At 47.4% G+C, this 9,973-nt stretch overlaps 1 long non-coding RNA gene across 1 annotated transcript in view; it reads left to right on the forward strand.

The window, feature by feature from the left end:
- The window catches only part of LOC102045405, a 4,504-nt gene extending 1,519 nt beyond the window's left edge, over nt 1-2,985 (forward strand). Inside the window, exon 3 of the long non-coding RNA XR_265363.1 lies at nt 2,879-2,985. This is a non-coding gene — a long non-coding RNA (uncharacterized LOC102045405). The remainder of the gene's footprint in view (nt 1-2,878) is intronic.
- The last annotated feature ends 6,988 nt before the right edge of the window (nt 2,986-9,973 follow it).

Below are 9,973 nucleotides of genomic sequence, written 5' to 3' on the forward strand. Positions count from 1 at the left end.
TGTTGCTTCTTCCTCCCTGTTAAGGATGTAAATATTTCCACCTTCACATATTGTTTGCTGTACATCTGTCCAGTGGGACTTGGTGCTGCCTCTGCCATTTACCTCTCCAAGGAGAGCCTGCAAAACCAAGGGGGCACCTGCCCAGAGAGAAGGTTTGTGTTTGTAGGTAAAGGGAAGGCAGGAGCTCGCTGATGTTTTTGGAGACTCATTTCTGTCACTAAGGGCTCTGGGGAAAGCCTGAGGTGTCTGTTTAGCCTCTGCCCAGGAAGGGACTGCATCAGACAGGGAATGCACTGCAGGGGAAGTGCCAAGTGCTCCTCTGGGCTGTGATGCCACCTTTGTCACAGGATGTGCATCTGGAATAATTCAGGTGACCCAAAGGAGGCCAGGTCTGTTCTATACAACAGGACTGAGTTTTATGATAGACCAGACAAACATGTAGCTTAAGGTGTTAACCCTTTCTGCTCCTCAGATTCCATACACATTGCAGTTGGTTCAAAATTGCTCCTGGCAGTATTCCTCAGCCTTGTTTGAGGCAAAAAGGAGTCTAATGCAGCCTTGGTCTAATAGGAATACTCTCTCTGAGGGTTCATGGGTTAATGTCTTCATGTATCTCTGAAACAGGAGTAAAAACTGCCCTGCTAACTTCCCAAGAGTTATTTCAATTTCCTTTCCTAGTGTTCTGCAGGTAATCTATTTTTTTTTTTAATTTACAAACTTGCTGAAAATTAAAGGTGAAGGAAACAAATCTGTTAAGCACTTCCCAGCTTCTGAATACTGAGTGTTGTTTTTTCTTCCTTAACTTACACATGTTCAAAATATTTTGAGAAACCAGTGCTGGTCTGAAGAAAAGTCTACTCCTCTCAGCCTAATTCTTGCCCTTGGTGTTTTTAAGCTGTTTTAAGGAGTGTTCTTTGACCTGCCTGTTTCTAAAATATGTGCAATTACGGGCTTCTCTTGAGTAATTAGTGAGCCTTGCTCTCACATGAGGTATGTGCATTGTATGAAGCTGAATCTGAGATGTCAGTTTGCTGCTGAATTCCCACTTTTGATGCAAGTACCAAAGGCTGGAGTGTGACAGCCCCTGACCACCTGCATGGCTGTGGAGCCTGCTCCTGGTGTGGCAGGGGCTGCTGTGGGTCAGGCCTGGCTGGGCTGCCATGCTGAGGAGCTGCTTTCATGTTACCTGACCCAGGTGTGCTCTTGCAGTGTAAGAAAATGAGAGGGAAGGACTGGAGAATGTGGAGACCTGATCCCAAATTTCCTGTGGGCTTTAACACAGGTCCACAGACAGCTTTGGGCTGAGGGATGATGTGGATTCCTGTTGGATCACTTATAAATAGTTCCCTAGAGATTCTCCCTTGCACAGCAGAAATCCTCATTATTGGAAGGCTGTCTGAGCAACCCACCCACCAGTCAGACTGCAGCTCTTACACTTGCCAAAAAAAGAGACCCTTTATTAAGAGGAGTCCCTCAGAGGCAGCCCAGAGCACAGCTGAGCACTGCCAGGTGAGGGTGAAAGCTGCCCTGGGACCTCTGTTAGGGCCATTACAGCCCTCAGCAGGCTCAGCTGCCTCTGCAGATCCCAGCAGTGCCCACAGCCGCGCTTCCTTTCTCCCTCTGGGCCGCAGAGCAGGCCTGTGGCATTTCTGTCTCTGACTTGTCAAAAATGCCTCTGAAAGATGTCCAGAGACTTGGTCTTACCCGTGATCTGCCAGCACCTTTGCAAGGTGAAGGGATGGGGTTAAAGGATGATTAGAGAAATAATAATCTATTTTAATTGTTTATTATCTTGATATTTCAGTGTGGCTGCTACAGCTGAAACAGTGTCATGTTCCTCATGACCACGATGGTCCAGATAACAGGGAGATTAAAATAGTCCTTCGCCTCTGGCATTGTTTTTGCTGTTATGGTCTCAAGGGATGCTGGGGATGGCTCTGCTGGGAGCTGGGCTGTTGGCTTGGCTGAGCAGAGGAGATGGGGGCTCCTGGTGTCCTTCTGTGCAGGCAGTGTGAGGGAAATGGAGCTGATGTCCCCTCTGTGGTAGCTTCTGTCCCACCCAGTCTGGATTCATGGTTTGCTATTTGACTCCCCAGGGAAGTGGTCACTGCACCAAGGCTGCCAGAGTTCCAGGAGCATTTGGACAGCACCCCCAGGCACAGGGTGGCATCCTTGGGCACGTCCTGTGGGGAGCCAGGAGTTGGGCTTTGATCTTTGGGGGTCCCTCCTAGCCCAGAACACCCCATGGTTCTGTGATTTGGTTTCTGAATGTCCCTGTGCTCCCGTGAGTCACCTGGCACATGGCCTGATGGCTCACAGGGTGATGCTCTCTGTGTCAGCACTGGAGCCTCTCTGCAGAAGGAGCCCTTTGGCTGATCTGACTCTCTGCACAAAATCAGAATTGATCATGCTAAGGCAGAAATAGCTTTGTGCTGGAGCCAAGGTCCTTTCAAGGTGGGAGTCCTTCCTCTGGGTGATTTTAGCAGCACTGAGCTTGTTGATAACCTCAGTACTTGCATTCATTGGGAGTCCAGCCCCAAATACATGGTACTCAAGGAAATTAAAAATAATCCCTTTGGAACACATATTTGCTTTCTAGCTTTCAGCTACTTGAAAGCTGTGCTTCCAGCACTTACACCTCCAGCCACAGCTGGTAGAAAATGGACCAAAGATTGTTGCAGTACAGAGCTTGGCAGAGAAGGAGCTGCCCTGCTGGTGTCGGGGGAGTTGGATCATATGCTGCCTCCAAAGCTTTGGAGGCTCCTCCCAGGAATTTTCCATTTTTTCCCTGCTCCCCACACATGTGCTTCTGACAGGAGCCAGAATGTGGCCCTGCATGGATAGGGCAGCATTGCTGTGCCCTCTTGTGTTGCTGCAGGGGCTATCCAGAACTTCCAGCTGTTACTGCTGTATTACATAGATGATCATTCCTAACACAGCCTTATGCACACTGAAAGCTGGAGACACTTCTGGGTGTGATAAAGGTACTGGAACTTTTCTCTTTCAATCGATCTGCTTGGTGACATTGATTGGTTTTGCTGGGGGAGGGTCAAGGCTCTACCCAATTTGTTGGTTTTACTTCCCCCATAAACAGATGATAAAACAGCACAGGCTGAAGGGGGGAGCAGTCTGCATGAATTAATAGCTGGCATGACATTTCCTTGTGGAAATGTAGCTTACCTGTGTGAAGAGTCAGCCCTGGCACTGTTTTCTTCCTGCATGTAGAGCTTGGGATGCTGCCATCCTATGCACCAGTCCCACTGCTTATTTGGCAATAAGCAAGCAAGGCCTTGCCTGAAACTGGGTATGAATCCACAGCAGGGAGGATTTCTCCCACACACTGCCAGGGAGCAGATTTATTGCCACATATCCACACACGGTGCCGAATGCACCTAAGTCTCTTTTAATGTTCTATTTTAATTGCTTGTCTTAGCCAGCTGAGGATAAATCAGTCTTAAATTCACAGTGAGCATCTGGGGGTAGCAATCGAATGAGATTTCATTGATATTATTGCAAAAGGTCTTTTCTATCTTTTCTGGGTAAATGAATTCTGTCCTTTTGGTTGTATTAAAGATCTCTCAGAAGCAATCTGGCAGCATCCCTCTCTGCACACTGAGCAATCACCGTGCAGGCTGCTGCATCCCCAGGCAGCACAATACTGCGTGCTGGCTGGAGCCCTCAGCTCCACCTGCCTGTGCTGCAAACCAGACTGCAGGGGAGGGCTTGTGCTACAAGCCTCTTGTTTGCTCTTTGCCTTTGGGTTTTTTCCCTTTAAACCTGTTCTGTAGAGCTAAACTGTACTTTTGCAGTGCTTGTGGGACAGCATCGGAGCAGTAACAAAAACAGCGGTGTGGAACAGTTCTCCCTCTCTTTCAATGCAGGAGCACTTGGCAGGCCATAATCTGAATCTTAGCATTACAGTTCAGCTACTGAGTTTTAGAAGTTCCTTTTAAAAAACATTCTGTAGAAATCCTATTTTTTTCCTGGTATAGAGCCTTTTCCAAGAAGGGCTTTTGGGAGCAGTGGGTGCATCATAGCTTGAATTTAACCCTGTCAACTATAAATTAACCTGACAGTAGTGCCTAAAGCAAGGCTAATCCCATCTTCTCTAGTGCTATGTAACGTATATAATGATGAAGATACTCATGCCTCAATGAGTTTGTGGCCTAAAATAGACGAGACTGGCAAAAGACAGTAGAAAATAGCCATTTCTAGTCTCTGCTTTCAGTAATTTTTCCCTGCGTGCTGACAACCCCAAGATTGTGCAAGGTAACAGTTATGATTAATCCAAGAGACCTGGGAGGTATTTAAATTTAAACTGATATGCTTCAGATCATAATTCAGACTCTCTCTGAGGAAGAAATTATTGATTTTGATCTTGATTTTTTTTCTTTTTGCTTGAGACAGTCTTGTAGCTGCCGAACTGAGGAGATGAGGGGGAGACAAAGCAGTGTGTGTCCTCATTCCAGGTCCTGCCTGGCATCTGGGGCAGGGCTGCCAGCAGTGTGGTGTGGCTGGGTGTCTGTGAGGGGCACGCGTGGCAGGACAGTGCCTCGCAGACAGCAGCCAGGACCTGGGCAGCAGCTCCTCGGGCCAGTGAGTATCAACAGCTTAATGTAGCTGAGGAAAGGAAGGGAGGACAGTATCCAAGCTAGGCAGGATTGTTTGTAGGAAAAGCCCATGCTAACAAAGGCATGGGCTTCATTCACAGTTCTCAGAGCAATCTGCAAGAACCTGGTTTGGGAGGACAAACTGTGACTCACTTATGTAACATTTTTTCCCTAATCTTAGAATATTTTTCGTTGTTGGGTGTGGCAATGAGCCTGTTTAGGTGCTGAGTAGTCAAACAATGTAAACGGACCCCTGGATTCTCAGTGGTTCCTGAGACCAGCGAAGTACAAGCAGCTCCTGATGGCTCCCTTCCTGGGGCAGCGGACAGGTCAGGCTCCAAACTGCCTCCATTCTCTGTGGAAACTGCTGGGCAGTGGGAGCAATGAGGTAATGAGGTTCCAGCTCTGCTGCAATTAGCTTTGCAGGTAAATCTCTCTGCATGTGGATTACCTTTTGTCATCTGAGAAACGGTGATTAGATTTCTCTCTTGAGATCTAAAGCCTTTGTTTTCATCATTCTGCACCTCTTGGCTGGAAGATGAAATACCTGATCATCGTGTGCAGTTGAAATTCAGAGCTCTGGTTTGGGGAATCCACCTGTGTACTGCAAAGTTTCCAATTTTGTTCTCTCAGGACTCCTGGTTATGATTCAGTGGACACAGCAATTTTTTAGTCTTTAATTTTTAAAAAGTTTGAGCTGGGATCTTAGTTCAATTTCTATTTTGTGCAGCAAAAAATGAGAGTTCTTGACATACCCCAAGATATTAAGAAATGTAAAAAAGGTGGAGAACAGAAGTGTATCATAAAAAGTGCAATGTGAAAATTTTGGTTGGGGATTTGGCATTATCCTCTTGTCTTTCTGAGTAGGAAGCTGGATGTTCACCTCAGGTTGTTTTCCTGCAGGAAAGTCCTGGGGTCTGGGAGAGAGCAGGCAAAGCAGGAACATGATCAGTTTTGTCTGCATAGCCTTCATTAGAAGTCAGGCAAAAAAAAAAAAGGCATCATGATATTGTGGAACCCTCAGATCTAAAGAAAAACCAGCAATGATGTGTTCATGGAGGGGAGGAGTTTGGGGCAAGGGATGTGCTTGGATGTTACTCCTCAAAGGTGGAGCCAGAGAGAACAAATAGCTTTACATTTAAAAAATATGTAACAATCACTGCTTTGTTCTCTAGAGGAAGGCAGTAACTCATGAGAGGACTTGTTTTCCATCTGGACCCACTACATTTTTTTTATGGCAACCTGAGATTAAGTCCTCATCTTCCACCAGTCTAATGAACTTTTGAGACAGAAAAATCAGTGAGGAGAGGAATTCTCTGAGCCACCTTATTGACAGCACAGGGCCAGGGACTGTCCTGCTTGGCCAGAGGTTGCCATTTCCTCCATGAAAAGGAGAATTTGTGCAGCAATGGTCTCATCTTGCCTCAGCAGGGGGCTGGAGAGGTTCAAAGATGTGTTTGTGCTGAGTTATTATGGCTGTTCCTCTCCTGTGAGACACAGTATGGTTAAAAGGCAAAACATTGCGTATCCTGCTACTTGTGGGTACTGCTGCTGTCTCTGTGTGTCATTTCCATGCAGGCTTTGAAGCCTGGTGTTTGCCAGGGCCCGTGGCACATGTCCTACAGTGCTCCAGGAAACGTGTGAGACTCAGCAGTGGTGGTTATGGGAGCACAGGTTGCTTGGTGGCAGCTTTGCTGCTTTCAGGTGGTGTGTTTTGCTCTTCCATGAGTCAGCTGGGAATATTTTATTGAATATACCTTGAAGCCTGCCTCAGGGGGCTGACTGAGGCAGGAGACACAAGGGTGCTCTAATGAGAAATTATATAAACACTAGATAATGGGATAAAAATCCCTGGTGGAAGCCAGCTAAAAATTGTAACTTGCCCCATTATCTTCACTCCCAAGGCATGATTTATTTGATGGAAGAAGTCCAAGTGTGTTACATTTGCCATTCTTGGAGCACGTGAGCCAAGAGTGATTTGTTGACTTGTGTTAAGGGAAGGGGCTGAGATCAGTGTAACTGGTGCTGTAGCAGCACGGCCTCACCAGCAGCCAAGCTTAGGTCAGAAGAAATAGGACTGTGTGTACAACAAGGCCCTGCTGTCCCCATGCTTTTCAGAAAAACAAGTACTTTTCAGAAGCCTAGTGGCAATAAATAGTGAAAGGGGTACTGAGATCAAGAAAAAACAATCTGTCCTGGCGTTTCATCTAGGGATACTTGAAATATTGCAAGAATCTGGAATCCACTGGGGAAATGAGCCTGAAATGACAGGGCTGTGCAGGAGCTGTTTTGAGAGCTGGAGGAAGACACAGAGTTAAAAATAAAGCAAGGGAAGATGCTGCAGTAACTTAGCCCACTCTGTATTGCTTTTGTATAGGTGTGGGGGAGAAGGCAGGCAGCAGCTGGCTGCTTCAGAAAGCCTATTTTTATTAAGTCAAGTTTCCAAAAGCCAATCCAGTCAATATGGGGTGTAAAACCCTTAAGATCTCTTCTTCTGATGGTGGAGTCTGTATTTTTCATCCTTCTCTTCCCTTGCACCTCCTGCCACAACAGGAAACAACCCAAGTGACTCTTCCTCCAGCGTTGCTTTTCTGGGACCCCCATGGCTCCCAGGGTACACAACATGGAAGAAACTAGAGATCTGACCCTGAATGAATTCTTAATTGCAGTTTCCAACCCAGTGTAAAGTGGACTGATCTTATTATTGGCAGATACTAACTGGTATTGGCACAGAATCACTCTTAAGTGCACTCTGGGGAACATCCATCACAACAGCCCCTATTTCTGTGCCCTCTGTTCTTGGCAGTTTTCTGTTGGCTCATTTTGTCTCTGAGGTGCTCTTGGTGCACCTAACAGAGGTGTCTGTGCTCCCTGGGGTCCAGCAGAGCAGTCCACATGGATTACTCCAGTTGCAGAGCCCCTGGAAGCAGCACAGGCAAAGGGTGAGTGTGGCTGGTGAGAGCACCTGTCTACAACTGCACTTGTTGAAGAGTCTCCCTTCTGCCTTTTCAATAGTTGTGTTTGCCCTGTTCAGGGGATGGCAGTGCATTTAGCAATATTTTCCCTTCTTTTGCACCCTCACTCATCTCTGCCCATGTGTTGGAACAGCTGTCCTGTAGGGTGGTGAGAAAGTTTGCAGGTAAATATTGATTATCTCTTTGTAGTAATTCATCAAAAAGACAGCACTTTACTTTTCACCTGCATGGTGTCCCTTCTCTCAAGTGGATTAGTTCCTGAGGAGTATCTTTAGGAGAGAAATCCTTTCACATGTGAATGGAGCAGGCCTTTAAAATAGGTACAGAATCCCTGATAAAGGATCCCCAGAGCCCTATAACCATTCTGCTGCCTTCATTAGTGCCTAAAAACCAGGGATGCTGTGTGGGGGAAAGAAATGAGGTGGGAGGCAGCTGATGAGAGCAGCAATGTACCCTGCTAACAAAACTCATCTGAACAGATGCATCCAGGACTCTTTCCAGAGGCCTCCTTTCACCTGCCTCATTCTGAGCAACCACATTAAGAAGGAAAAAAATATTTAAAGCCCTACTAACCAGAGCCCTATGGGGAAACAAGATAAATATCAGCAGAGCTGGTGCTGCTATGGGTGGGAAACCCACACAGCACCAGGATCAGCACGTCCCTGCCTGCGGGAGCATCTGCAGCTGCCCTGCCTTGGTGCAGCTTCCAGTGCTCCTCTGAACTCTCCTTTGATCCAGAGTCTGTTCAGCAGTGGGCACTTGGTTAATTCTGTTCTCCTGGTGCTGAGGCAGAGGTGTGTGCAGCTGAGGGGAGGAAGAGCTCGCTTTAGACCCCATGTGCTGGGAGATGCTCCCTGTCCTTAGGGATTTCCTGATCCTCTCCACGTGCAGCCCTTTCTCAGGAAGCAGCTGATCCTGTGGGACACCGAGGGCCACCAGGGCACTGACATGTGAGGGTTTTTAGGCCAGGCCACTGCAGCCTCAGCCTTCCCCTTCCACCCTGTCAAAGTCAAGGCTGCTTTTCCTGCAGCACTGTCCTTCTGGCAACTGCAGGCCTCTACTGCTTGCCAGAACCTCAGTCTATCATCTGAGGATGCAGCAGTTAAATAACAGTCTGAGCTTCTGCAAAACAACTGTGGGAGTCCCTCAGGCCACCGAGGCTGCTGTTCCTCCCCCAGAGCCCCAGGGAGCAGAGGCAGTGACAGTGGGAAGGCTTCTGAGGACAGCAGGATAAAAGCAGCTCACACCAGGGCCAGCAGGCTCCAGCTGCCCCATCCTGCAGCAAATGCCAGTAGGGGGGATGCATTTCTCCTGGCCCTTCCTGGTTTGCAAAATTCATCCCTCTTGTGATGGAAAGGGGCACGAGGAGAAGAGCGGGGATCTCTTTCTGACTGAAAATCAGGCAAGATAGGGGTAATCTTTTAACCTAAAACTCAGACTATCTCCAATAGCAGTGGTTTTTCCTCACCAGGATTCCTGCATCAGTCAGTTCTGTGCTGCTTTCAGGAAGACATGTGCCTGGTGCTTGGGATGGAAGTTGTGCTCTTTGCTCTCTGGGGGTGGCTTCCTCTGGGTGGAGTGTTGGTTCCTGCCTTCCCTAAGGACAGCCTTGTTCCTGCTGCTTGTTTTCCTCCCTGAATGCCTGTTTCCAAGGGCAAGTGCTGCTTTAGGGCTCATGCTCCACTCTTGCTGAGCCCTGGTGAGGGCTGTCAGAGCCCTTCCCAAACTGGTGATGAGGACTGCAGGCAGTGGCTGCTGCTCACCTGCGGGGTGCTTTGGGGCCCCCAGGAACAGCAAAGCTCTTCTGTAAACTCCAGCAGAACACAGGCTGTATGTTGAGGTAATCAGCATCCTTGATCTTCTCCTCTGAGACCCAGCAGTTAGCTTATTTGCACTCTGTTGTGGCAAAAATACAAAGAAAACGAATATGAAAGATTATTTAATGAACTCTGGAAATGAATAATGAATACATCATTTAAGTGGTTCTTCAGGCTGCTATCCTCAGATGTGAGAGCAGGAATCTTGGCTGATACAGAGGAGGGCAGTCATTTGGTCCCTGAATGAGCAGCTCACAGGATGAATGGGACAGTTAATTGTTTCTTGAAGCAAACTTCTCAGACATCAATGTGGCTAAGAAGGAGACTTGGCAGTGTGCTGAGCCTTAATTTTTAAACAGTGTGAAGGATGGGCTTGACTTACTTTTGCTTTGAGTTGGTGCAATGCCACTGACTTCAGTGGAGAATTTGTAGCCCTCACATTTCACCTGCCTGGCTATTTGTTGGCACTGCAATGAGAAATGAAGCACCAAGCAAGGTTTTCCAGCAAGACTACAATTTTCTGGAAGATCCCATGCTGACAGAAGAGTAGAATATATGACCGACTTAAACT

Source organism: Geospiza fortis, unplaced genomic scaffold (genome assembly GCF_000277835.1).
Source record: "Geospiza fortis unplaced genomic scaffold, GeoFor_1.0 scaffold275, whole genome shotgun sequence".
NCBI classification, from domain to species: Eukaryota; Metazoa; Chordata; class Aves; order Passeriformes; family Thraupidae; genus Geospiza; species Geospiza fortis.